General features: G+C 37.9%; 1 protein-coding gene across 3 annotated transcripts in view; it reads left to right on the forward strand.

Moving 5' to 3' along the window:
• The window catches only part of ST6GALNAC3 (ST6 N-acetylgalactosaminide alpha-2,6-sialyltransferase 3), a 580,668-nt gene that overhangs the window by 535,632 nt on the left and 31,317 nt on the right, over positions 1-13,719 (forward strand). The gene's annotated exons all lie outside the window — the stretch shown is intronic.

Raw genomic sequence — 13,719 nt, forward strand, 5'->3', positions numbered from 1 at the left:
TTCTCTGTGATACAGGAAGCCAGTATGCAGAAAGCCAGTAACTATCTCACTGTTTCATCTCTTAATTGTACTCAGTGTCCATTTTCTCTGGAAAGTGCATATGATAACAGGGCTCACCTTGGTTCGTTATTATGAATATTAAAGCAGATTATTCATTTGCTTATTATTCAATAAATTGGCATTGAGAATCTCCTATGTAACATACATGGAGCTTACTGTTGAACTTATGGTTTGGAAAAAGAAATAGAAAATAATTTTAAAAACATAAATAAGTATAATTATAGCTAGATAAAAGCTACTGAAGGAAGATATTGGATGTTCTGAGAATCCATGACAGGAGACAATCTGTGGTGATAAGGCTTAGGAAAGGTTCCCTAAATAAATACAAATGAGATATGAAAGATTAGTAACGGTTAACTAGGCTGTGTGTGCATGAGTGTGTGTGTGTGTGTGTGTGTGTGTGTGTGTGTGGTGTGTGTGTGTGTGTGTGGTGGACATTTCAGGCAAAGAAAGTAGCTGGTATATATATCCAGGTTTCCTCTGGAAATTCACCACCCTGAGGCAACAACTGTAGCCTCCCTTCCAGTTATGTTTATCTTTTATTTTCAGCTAAATAAATTCTATTTCGATTCAGAAGTCTGTAGAATTACTTTCACATTACATGTGTGTGTGGTGGAGGGTCCTCTGATGATGCACTTGTATTTTTTCCAGAGAGCCCCGGGCAAGTGTGCATGATGCGGATTTATCCTAGACATACATCATGGGCACCTATTATAATTCATTCAGAAAATATTTCTGTATTTATCAGGCACCTCCTTCATGCCTGGCATTACCCTAAACACTGAGGATAGAGATGAATAAGGTACAGGCTCTGTCTAGGACTTTAACCTTCAGTTTAGTGAGGAAAAGAGATACAAAGACCCATTATTTGTCATATGCCACATCAGACCTCTGTATGTGAGGTAATAAATTCCAGAAGCATGGAAAACAGCCTGGCTGCTTCTACCTGGGAGGACCGGTGAAGACTACACAGAGGAGGTCATATGTGAGCAGAATTTAAAGGAAGGACATCCAGAAGAGCATGTACCAGGACACCTCATCTATGTCTCTAGGACCTAGAAGAGTGCCTGGCATGTGGTGCCTCCATAATAAATATCTATCTAATTTACAACTGGCACAGAAAGAAGTTCTGTGAGTTATTCTGAGTGGATCAAACATAACATGCAAGTAAAGGGTCAGCCTGCAGCCAAGAGGCCAGAAGTATAAACAGAGGTAAAATTGTGAAGATGTTCTTATGCATGGTAAAGGATCCCACATTTTATTCCCTAGTTTAAATGATAGAAAGCAACGGAAGCCTTTTAATCAAGGAGAATGACATAATCAGCTTTGCTTTATAGAAAACTCAGTGTGTCAGCAGTTTAGGGGATGGAGAAGTGGGAAAAAAGAGAAGGCAGAGAGACCATCAAGAAGAGATTATAGTTGTCCAGAACAGAAACGATGAGGTTTGATGTGAAGGAAGATGAAAAGAATGCATTTCAGAAACATTTTGAAGTAAAACCCATCAAGAATACGTGGGATTAAGGAAGAACAAAGAGACGGGGTGATGAAGAAATGTTTCTGGCCTACACGACTGCTGACACCATGAATTGATATGGGAAGACAGAAATGAGAAAAGGGTGGAGAAAATGCAAGATCCCTTTGGGGCATGTTATAGATGAGGTGCACAGGTGTATGCATGAGGGAAATGTCCAGATGGAGAGACCACTGGGCCTCTTATATAGATTTGGGAGTCATAAACCTGCTTCCCAGGAGAAAATAGAGAAGAGAGAACATTTGGAGCCCCTGACCTTTGCTCTGTCACCGCCCACTCCTCTTTGCCTCAGGCTTCCAGGTCAGTCCTTCCTGCTCACAGAGGGCCTTGTGGACTGGCACGCATTTCCCCACTGCCCCAATTTCTGCTCTTGCTCAGCCGTTCTCCCTCAACAAATTAGGTATCATATCAGGTATTGACCTTTTCAGGACAAGAACACCAGAATAAATGCCAAGAGACATCATGCCTTCTCTAGCATAGCATTTGGGGACATGGAGGAGAGGAGGTGTGCCTTACGTAACTTGGAATGGTAGGGAGTGAAGAATCTTACAAAGAAGCCAAAGAATATTTTATACAAATCTACTTTTTAAAAAAGGTAATTCTTTTCTACATACAAAGAACCAAAAATATTCGTTTTGTCCTTTTTTTGTGTGTATCCACTCACAGCTGCTAAGAATTAATACCGACAACATTATTTCTTCTGAATAACTCCTTGGGAAGGCGCGTAAGGCCTCCATTTATTATCCAAAAGTAACATGAGGACAAGAACAGAAGAATTATTTCATAAAGAAAATAATCAATGAATCATTTATCAGTTTTCCTGCTCTTTGTATAACAAATTGTAATTAGTATGATGTCTTTGTTGGCAACTGCTTATCAGATAAAATGCAGTATAGAGGCAAAGGAAGATTCTGTAAAGAACTGTGTTGTTTTGAAGACCTAATTGTGATGTTATCTCTGGAATGTTATGTGATTACATTGTTAATTTTTAATCTGGTATCCTTAATAGCGTCAAGGTTATTAGGGCCTGCGTAGAGTTCTGAGTGCCCACATTATATAACACAATCTGGGCACAGTGAACATTTGGAAATAGGCGATTGTCTAAGATAGAAAAGAGATTCAGAAAGCTCTGATGGCCTTGGACAGGGCACAATTTTGAAAAATGGAATGTGGCAGCATAAAAAGAGGTTTTATCAAGCATCTTTCCAAAGTGCTTTCATACATTTTCTTTTTGGTCAAGAATGTACCACACCCTATCAGAAGTGTTAGAATTGCCTCTCAGACACTTTATCTGAGACTCTGCTCTACTTTTCCCAAAGTTTGTTTTCACACATATAATTAATTTTTGAGTGCCTACTACTTGTGATACTTGTTGGAAAATTAAAGATAAATGGGACCCAGTCTCTGCTTTCAAAGCACTCACACTGGCGCCTGTAAGCAAATGATTTCAGTATGATGTCATAAGCATATTAATGTGGCCCTCATAGGCACAGGGATGGCAGAGGAGGGAGACTTACTCATTTGAAATAAGCCACCTACTCACTTACGGAATATCTGAAGATTACTAAGATTCCCACAGAGCCCATCACAAGTAACGTGAGAAAGACCCCAGGGTGGAAGGGGGCCCTCATGCTGCCCCTTCTTCCATTATTTAATCAACATGGAGTTCCCGGATTGCCTTTGAACATGGTTCTGAACAGGGCTTAGGGGATAACTTTTAGTGATTACTGAAATCCAGTCATATGACTATGTGATTTTAGTCGTGGCTTGTGAAATAAATGTGCTTTTCTTAGGAGTATAAACAAAAAATACTAACAAAAAAATGAAGCTATTTCTACATATCCAGAACTATTTTTTTAACTAGAGAGCTAGCAGTCTCATCAGTCAATATTACGAATGATATTCATGGATTTCCAACTGCAAAATTAATCATGAATAAACAGCAAAAAAGAACACACCTCATCTACCCAACTCTTTAAAGGCTATGGCCTGCTCTTGGAAACATGTTTGTCCCTTATCTCAATACCTGTATTGACTTTCAATACCTTCTGAAGAACCAAAGATCTCTCATACCCTCTTATTCCTCTGTTTTCAGAGGATGTGTGTTACCAAATTAAACTGTGTAATAAGTTATTCTTTTTTTTTTTTTGAGATGGAGTTTTGCTCTTGTTACCCAGGCTGACATTGTCTCCTCATAAAGGAAAACTAAATAACTATAGATAAATAGATGGATACATGGATGTGGATGGATGGATGGATGCCTAGATTAACTAGCTAGCTAAGTGAAAGAATAGGTAGATGTTAGATAGATAGAGAGATAGATAAATACATAGACAAAAGATAAAGCTGTTCCTTTGGGATCTTTAACCTCTTCAATCATCTTTCAATAAACTATGATACCACTTAATTAGCCTGAATGAGTACCTGTAGCAACACTGATTCTTGAATTGATTTATGTGACCACTCAACAGATATGTCTAGATATATAAGATATATGTCTAGATATATAATACATCATTCCTCATCTGTCTACAGCCTTTTCAAGGAGGTAATGATATAGGTAGTCAATATCCATCAGGTGGTATTCCTTCAACAGACTCATTGGTCTCCCATAGGCCACATTTAGCAATTTGGTTACTCAGAAAACTCTATGACAGGAAACAGCCTGTCAGCAGGGCAGCATCAGGCTCTTCTCTTTGTGGGACACCTAGAAGAATCCATATTCTCTTGGCATCCAGGTGACAGTTTAAGTGTAAAGGAACGGGCCTCGTGTCAGACGGGTGGCAACTGTCTTGGATTCAAAGATTTATGCCTCATAGGAGTCAATATCACCTTAACTACTCCCTAGGGATAGCTCAAATCCCGCACAAGGGTCATGACAATTAAAAGACCCCACACTCAGGAAAGCCTAAAGCTGTGGTTTCCTGTCAGATATTTATAGGTTTTCTAGCTTAGATGCAATGGAGAAATTTATCACTTTATTAACATTTAGATGTACAATATATTGCAAAGATTGTAGTACGGAGAGGGTTATATCGTTCCTCACCACCAGTTTTCCATATTATGATTAATAGCATTTTACATTAATGAATTTATCAATTTATCAATACTTTGTTTTTATTGCAAGCAATGTTGGTCTGCCAACAGTTGACATTCTATCTTATTAGGTTGCAGGGAAAGAGAACCGGAAAGTTAACTGACTATCAAATTCTCATGCAGAAGGGGAAAGGTAGCATTGGATGTTGTATGTCAGCCTTAAACCAAAAGAAGAGGCTTTTTAAAATGAAACTTTAAAAATGTTGAGTAGTTTTAGATGTACAATATATTGCACAGATGGTAGGTAGTGTTACACTGTATCCCACATCCAGTTTTCCCTATTATTAGCATCTTACGTTAATATTTTTCATTTGTCACAGTAAATGAACTGTTGATATATTACATTATTATTAACCAAAGTTCAAACTTTACTGAAATTGTCTTAGTTTTTCAAGAAAAGTAGAGATGTTTAATTGGTGTTATATTCTATGTCTAATCCATTGCACCCTTAAAATGCTCAGAAAACACTCAGGATAGTGGAGAAGAATCGTTTCAAGTCCCTAAAACCCCAAAGTCTTTAATATATATGACTACTCAGGTCTACTTGCTGATGTAGTAGTGCCTACATGTGTAATTTTCAATGCCCTGTCAATAACTATTGATAACATCTTACATACACACACACACACACACACGCACGTGCACGTGCACATGCACACACACGGCAATTTTGGATTTGAATTTTACATTGCAGTCAGGTGTAAAAAAGTGAAGTTATATATTTTAAACATTTGTGTATCTCTTAAACTTTCTTTTCAAGGATACAAATGGATCTGACGTGTATTTTACCCTCCCCACCAAATAGTGGTCCCCTTGACTTAGCGCAGTGAGGGTCTCCTCTAGTTGTTTATTATGAAAAAGTTGTTCTCAGGGCTGAAGCCATGATTAGAACCAGCTGGGGAAATTGTGTTTGAGTAGCAATGACTGAAGCTTACTCAGGGGATGCAGCTTTAATTGATGTGTGAAGTCCCCTCATCCCATTTTTTAATAAACTCCCCAGGTGACTGTAATGCGCAGCCAAGGCTGGGAACCAGTGCATTGGAAAATGCAGAATTTATCTCTTTAATTCAGATAAACATATGAAATGTGGACCTTGTGTATTAACATGAAGCCTGGAAGACTCCTAGAAAACTCTTCCAGGACCTCCTGCTTTAGCTTTGTTTCCCCTTTGCCACTCAAGCAGAATTAATTACTTCCTACCTAATAACATATTCAAGCTTCTTTTATTTTAATCATCATGTGGAATTATAATCATTTTTTCAGTGCCTGTCTCTCCAGTTAGACAGTCAGTTTCTGAGGCCAAGATCATGTCTCGTTTCTGTGAGATAGCCTCAGCTTTTAACACAATTCTGGCACATAGTAGTTGTTCAATAGGTATCCTTGAAAGGGAAGGTGAACATAAAGCAGAAAAAAATAGAAAAAGTGTAGGTTAGTATTAACTGAAAACATTTCTTCTTGGACAAGCACTCACTTCTAACTACAGGACATTTAATGTAGACAAATTTGTATTGTCTTATATTATGATATTCATCAGAAATATGGCAGCTATCAATTCTTTTATTTAAAGAATTTAACCCAGCATCTCATTTCAGAAAATAAAGCAACATATATTGAAGTAGGGATTGCTAACAAGTGAATAGCTAGTTCTATTAAGCCATAATAAAACTGAAATAATATCAGCCCAGGACTTTTCCGTACATTTCCTATGTCAGAATATTTGCAGTCATTGTTGGAATCAATGGATCCTACACTTGACCAGCTGGGATTGTCTGAGTTTCCACACACAAAGAGATAGATGGGATGCTGTTAGTTATTCTCTTTAGACCTGAATTCAATTTTGATTGAATATGTTTATACTTGTGAGCTTTTAATTATCCTTGAGATCATTTTAAGAGATGGTTTTAAAGGTTTCTTTTTTCCCTTCTCACTAACTACTGCTGTGTTTTCAGAGAGATTTACTAGCATCAAACATTTCTGGGGACATTAATAAAAGGGAAGAAAATCCATCATTTTCTCTGGGTCTAAAAGCACAAAGCAAAGGGGATCCAGGCATCTTTCTACTGAGTAGGTTCCCCACTGATCAATGTTAGGAAGCCTGCTAATGACAATCCTACTCAGAACTTTTGGAGAGGAGGGAGAAACTAACAAAATAGCAGAGAACTGAGGAATTCCAATATTACTAATCATTCATTTTGAGTCATTTATTTACTCAGTAAATATATGTTGCTTGCTCACCATATATTTATTTCAGTAAATATATGTTGCTTGCCAGGCCCTGGTAATGACAGTGGTGATTTTCTTTCCCTTGTTAGTAGGATCTACAGCTACTTATAACTTAAGATTCTCCCCCACACAGCCCAGACATACACACTATTCTAAGATCTGAATGTCTGTGCCCTGCCCCAAATTCCTAAGTTGAAATCCTAACTCCCAAGCTGATATGAATAATGTACCAAACCCTGTCAAGAGTTTTAGAATTGCCTCCCAGAGACTTTATCTAGAGACTGTTTGCTCTGTTTCCCCAGGTTTTCATTCCAGTATTTAATCATTGAGTGTTTCTACTTGTGATACTTGTTGGAAAGTCAATGATAGTCAAAGAAGTTCAAAAACTGGTTACTTTGGACTTAATAAGCAAATGGGCTTCTAGGTGGCTTTTGAAAACCTAAAGTACTAGTAAGTAGAGGGCTTCTGATTTTTATAGTGATTTTATTAAGAGTAATGGGCTAAAAGCATTGGAACTGAATTGGAGCTCTGAGGTCTACACTGTTTCCACTGAATCGTTCCTAATGTGATGCTTTCACTCATGCTCTTGGCTCTGTCTGGCAATTCTCCTCTCCACACCCTGATTTCAGTCATCCAGGCTAAGTTTAAGTACATATAACTATTTCCATTTATTTGTGGTGCTAAAACAAAAATGCTAAAGACTGGGTGCCTTAAACAGGAAAAGTTTATTACTCACAGTTCTGCAAGCTGGGAACACCAAGATTAGGTATCTGCAGATTCTCTGTCTGGTGAGGACCTTCTTTTTAATTTACAGACAGCACCTTCTTGCTGAATCCTTCCATGGCAGAAGGGGTAAGAGAGCTCCCTGGGGTCTCTTTCATAAGGGCACTAATCTTATTCATGAAGGCTGTACTCTCATGACCTAATCACCTCTCACAGGGCCCACCTCCAAATACCACCACATCAACATATTAATATGTGGGAGATATAAACATTCCATCTATAGCCATAGACAAATGCTTTTGCAATCAAGATGGTAAATTGTTGTTGAGATTCACTTGGGGTGGCAAAATATTAAAGATATACTAGGGAAAGTTATGGCTTAGTCTCAAACCTTTTGGAAGTCTGAAAGGTTTTATTGGGACAGATCGAAGACCGCTGGCCAGTCCATTAAGTTAGGGAGAGATAAACATGATTAAAAGCCTTACCCAACACCCGTTTGTCTCCACTCTGTTTACTCATGTTAATTTTATGCTGGGTGGTCTCTCCTGGGAATATCAAAGGGGAATTATCTGTCAATAGCATTTACTCTGGGCCTGGGAACCAAAAACTTTTACCAGTCCTAAAGCCACTCTTTTAACCATGTTAATTATTCACAAGTGTGTTAACTTAGAACCTCTGTTATGAATAAAAGTTGGACAGACAAAGGTCTGGGTCGATTGGTTGCATTTCACCCTCTGAAAGCAGCCAACGTCCATCTCTAGCCCACTTGAAACACTGTAATGGTGTAAGAGTGCATTCATTCATCTGTCATTGAGTCAGGATCTGCAGGTCAGACTTCCGCAGCAGTAACCCATGTCTCAGGTGGTGACCCCAATGTAACTGAGGGCACAAATTCTTCCTGAGGAGTTGCCAGGCAGACTCCAGGAGAGCAGGGATCTCATGCACTCATGTACTTCCATCCGTCTCAAAGCCTCCATGGCCTTCAAAAGGTTAAGCTGCCCTCGGGAACCAAAGCAAGCACTAGACTTTAGCTGATAGGTAGAAATGTTTTGCAAAACGTTGCTTACAGATTCAGAATTTAAACGGATTTTGATCTCTTGAAAAAGAAATATGAATTCTAATTTGATATCAATCTTTCTGTATCAAAAAACCTTTTGAACCTATCTTCAATGATGGGGAAAAGTAAAATGCCTTTCAAGCCTCCACTAATCCTTCTACTGATGTCTTCTATACTCATGATTCAGATGTGCTTTGTAGACTAGCACAGATCTTCACTGCTCACTTCTGCCACAAATGCTTCACTAATTTGAAAAAAAAGTGGTAAGCCTCCATTAGACAGAAAGAAAACAATTCTTTTCACTGTGCTTAAGAGGACTGATTAGGGCATTTCTAGAGTTGAACCAATGTCTACCATGCACTTCTTCCTATACCTATATAAAAATAAATTTCTGACAAAAATATGTAAAATCTAAACATGTCTATGTTTTTCATGGAAAGAGAAAATAATGATGAAACTTTGTAGTATTGAAATGTTTATTTTTCAAAAGTAATCTACTTTATTAATAATATTTGCTTTTTTATGGTTGTAGGTTTATGGCATTGCTTTTGTCTTATAAACATTTTGATAATCATTGAGTTTCATAAGTTTGATAGAAGAAATGCCATTAATACTTCTCATTTATTTTTCATTATTTGTTCACATTAAAATAAATTATCTTTTGTAATTTTCTTATGAATACAAATAATTGGAATATTTATGTAAGATTTTGTGTGTGTTTTTAAGTTTTAGAGTATGAGCTTATTATAAAGGAACTGTTGTAGATTAAACTTTTTTTAATATACTTAAAAGTTCTGGGATACAGGTGCAGAATGTGCAGGTTTATTACATGATTATACATCTATCATGGTGGTTTTCTGCACCCATCTACTCATCATCTAGGTTTTAAACCCCATATGCATTAAGTTTTTGTCCCAATGCTCTCCCTCGCCTCCCCCAACAGGCCCTGGTGTGTGATGTTCCCCTCCCTGTGCCCATGTGTTCTCATTGTTCATCTCCCACTTATGAGCAAGAAAATGTGGTGTTTGATTTTCTGTTCCTGTGAGATTAAACATTTTATGATGAAAGGAGCTAAGCGCTGCATCTACATGTGAAAAATCAAATATAATTCAATCTAGAAGGATGAAATACCTGGAATATTTAAGTAATCAAGTAATTCTAATAAAATGAGTTTGATTATTCCTCTCACCACCATATCTTAGCCCATTGTGTGTGTGTGTGTGTGTGTGTGTGTGTGTGTGTGTAATGTAGCTTAGAAAATATAGATAAATACTTCCATTCTTCATCACAGTTTGTTATTTTGGGTGAGATTATGATCATCAACACATAGTTTTCAGAATATGCAATTTTATATCCTATGTGCTGTGTTTGCTCTCTGCAACTGTGAAACTGACCTAGTGAGAAGAAAGGAATAGGTAGCCTTTAAAATCTATTTAACAACAAAAGTTATTTTAACATAGATGTTATGGACTGAATATTTGTGTACCCTTAACATTCTGAAATCTTGTCTTCCTACTGTGGTGGTGTCAGGAGTTGAGGCCTTTTGAAGGTAATTAGGATTGGATGAGTTCATAAGAGTGGGGCCATCACGATTGGGATTAGTGCCCCTAAAGTCATGAGAGAGCTTGCTTCCCCTCTCTGTTCTCCACCGTGTGAGGATACAAGAGTTATAGTCTGTGCACAGAAGACTGCCCTTACCAAGACTCAACCATGCAGGCACCCTGATCTCAGACCTCCAGACTCCAGAACTGTGGGAAGTGAATTTCTGTTGTTTCCAAGTCTCCCAGTTTATGGTATTTTATTATAGCAACCCAAATTGACTAAGAAAGTTAGACTAGTCTGGAAATGGGATTGTCTTCAACTTTCTCAAGTGAAGAGTCAAATTTCAACCCCACCCCTATTATTCAATCCAGCCTTTACTGAGTACTTACATTCTACTGGGTAGTAGGGACATAAGAACTGATAAGACAGGTCCCTGCTCATTGTTCTCTGCCCATTCCCCTCCAAAAATGTCTTGGATCTGAATGCATGCTAGTCTCTACCTCATTCAGTGTATAAATCTATTCCAACTCTGTCTGAATGTTCCTCATTCAGTGTATAAATCTATTCCAATAGATTGGAACAAATTCCAATCTATTTCATCATGCTGAGAGTGCATTGTGCTATGTCTTGAAGACATCTGTCTGGTATGTTTTGAAACATATCAAGGTTATTATAAAATAAATGCATCAAAGCAATATTTTTGCCAGCTTTCAACTTATGAATATGGATCGGCTTTAATAATTAGATTAGGACACTACTTCAGAAGCCATTTATCTAATGTATCTTTCCAAATGCTATTTAATCAAAAAATTTCCTGGAAATGAACAAGATATATTGAGGCCAAGATGTCACCTAAAAAGTATTCTCTTTTGGTGGGGCATGGTGACTCATACCTATAATCCCAACAGTTTGGGAGGCTGAGTTGGGTGGATGACTTTAGCTCAGGGTTTGAGACCAATGTGGGCAACAAGGTGAGGTTAAGACTCTATCTCTACAAAAATAAATAAATAAATACAAAAATTAGCCTAGTATGGTGGTGCTTGCTTGTAGTCCCAGCTACTCAGGTGGCTAAGGTGAGAGGGTTACCTGACCCAGGATGTGGAGGCTACAGTGAGCTGAGATCATGCCGCTGCACTCCAGTCTGGGCAAGATTCTGTCAAAAAAAAAAAAGAAGAAGAAGAAGAAGGAAAGAGGTAAGGAATGAAGGAGTTATGTTTCAGGATAATAGCAAACTAAAGTTCACTAAGTCTTGTTCTTTAGAACAAATAATTCGAAAGAATAAAGTATTTTTTGGAATGTAACTGGATAAATTAAATAAAATGAGCAATGTAATTTGATGGAAATATGTAGTTATTTTCAGATAATTAGGACTTGGGTCTTGGTTTCAAAAAATTTTTAAAAAGGGTAAAAGTACATAAATCATTAGCTCCGGAAGTAAAGGAATTTATTTTTCGAAGTTGAATGAGGGGATTTAAAAGAGGAAAAAAATTGAAGGATAAAGAAAGAAAATTTGGCTGGGCAAGATGGCTCACACCTGTAATCCCAGCACTTTGGGAGGCGAGGTGGGCGGATCGTGAGGCCAAGAGATCGAGACCAAAATGGCCAAAATGGTGAAACCCCATCTCTACTAACAATACAAAAAATTAGCCAGGAGTGGTGGTGCACACCTGTAGTCCCAGCTATTCGGGAGGCTGAGGCAGGAGAATTGCTTGAAACCAGAAAATGAAAGTTGCAATGAGCTGGGATCGTGCCACTTCATTCCAGCCTGGTGATGGAGCAAGATTCCGTCTCAAAAAGAAAAAAAAGGAAGAAAGAAAGAGAGAGAGAGAAGAAAAGAAAGAAAAGGAAGGAAGGAAGAAAGAAAGAAGAGAGAGAGAGAAAGAAAGAAAGAAAATTTAAACCTATGGAACTCCTACCATGTGCTGGCCTGAAGCTCAGTTCTAAGTTCTATGCTGTATTTCATTAACCCTCACAACAACCTAATGAGATGGGGATAATAATTCCCATTTACAAGGAGTAAACAACAAGTCAGTGGCCAAGCCATGGTTCAAAGGTAGATTTCCTAAAGGAAACCATTTGGAGTCCATGATCTAGAGACTGAGAAGAGGGAAGAAGCCTTTTGCACTGGAATGAAGAAGGAATGGGAAAGGAGATAAAGAGATTAGAACAGGCAGTGCTGAATTAGAGACTCTGAAAGCCTCTCTAATTGCTTTGCAAAGTAAGGGATGAGATCACCATGTGAGTGAGGGAAGAGGTTCATGGGGCTTCGAGAATGAAGAAAAGGATGTGACAAAACTGAGAGGCCTAATTACAGACAGCCGGGGTAAGGCTTGCCTGTACACATAGGAATGAGCTTCAGTGTGCAAGTCTGATGGTGGGGTTCCCCCGAGTTGCAAATGGGGAATGTGTCAGTGGGGAGGCAGAACTGGGGATGTGGAGAGAGGAGAAAGGAACAGGAATGTGTGTGTGCACATGTGTATGCGTGTGAGCGTGTGTGTGCACGTGCACACATGCCTGTGTGTATAGAAGAAGATCATAAGTGAGTGTGGGTGAGTAAAAATGTGTTCAAGTGGATCAGTCTAAGGAGGGACCAGGAAGGAGAATAGGAGGAGGAAAGGCAGAAAAGTGAACTTGAGAACTCCCAAACCATTTTGTTTGCAAGTTGTTAGCACGGTATAATAATACTAGACAGTAGATTTGTAATTCTAAGTAGTAAGACAAAGAAAATATGCCTGTTAAAAAAACTCTTAAATTTGATAGCAAATTAGGGATTGATGTCTTAAAAACAGCCCCCAAAGCACAAATGGTAAGAGAAAAGATGGAATACATTTGATTACTTTATTTTTAATTTTATCAATTAATAAATTAATGTATTGGCTTTATTTTTTCAAATTTAGGGAATTGGATTAATTTATTAATTTTAAGTTAAAATGTAACATTTCAGAGACATAAATACACAAGCCACAGTGGGAGGAGATAATTATAACACATACAAACAAGAGTAGCATAAAGCACACCTAGAAAAACACTAAAGAAAATACAAACAATCCATTGGAAAAAATATGCAGTAACCTGAAGAGGCATTTCACAGAAGAAGAAACATGAATAGCTAATAAACATGTGAAAAGATTATCAGCCTCATTAGTAATCAGAGCAATGCAAATTCAAAGCAAAATTAAATATCATTTTACACCCACCAGACTGGCAAAAATTTTAGTGTGAAAATATAAGTACTACTGAAGATAAAGAGCAGCAGGAGCTCTTATATGCTGTCCATAGGAGTATCAGTTGGTTCCAATTCCTTGGGAAAGAATTTGAAATTACCTTGTAGTTGAACATTTGCTTAACTTTCTACCTAACAATTCTACTCCTGGAAATTTCCCTAGAGAAGAACTAGTACAGGTGTGTGAATGTTCAGAGAGGTAATGTTTGCAAAAGGAAAAAGAAAGCTGGAATCATCTCAAATATCCATTGACAGAAGAATGGC

Source organism: Callithrix jacchus, chromosome 7, assembly GCF_049354715.1.
Source record: "Callithrix jacchus isolate 240 chromosome 7, calJac240_pri, whole genome shotgun sequence".
Taxonomy (NCBI): Eukaryota; Metazoa; Chordata; class Mammalia; order Primates; family Cebidae; genus Callithrix; species Callithrix jacchus.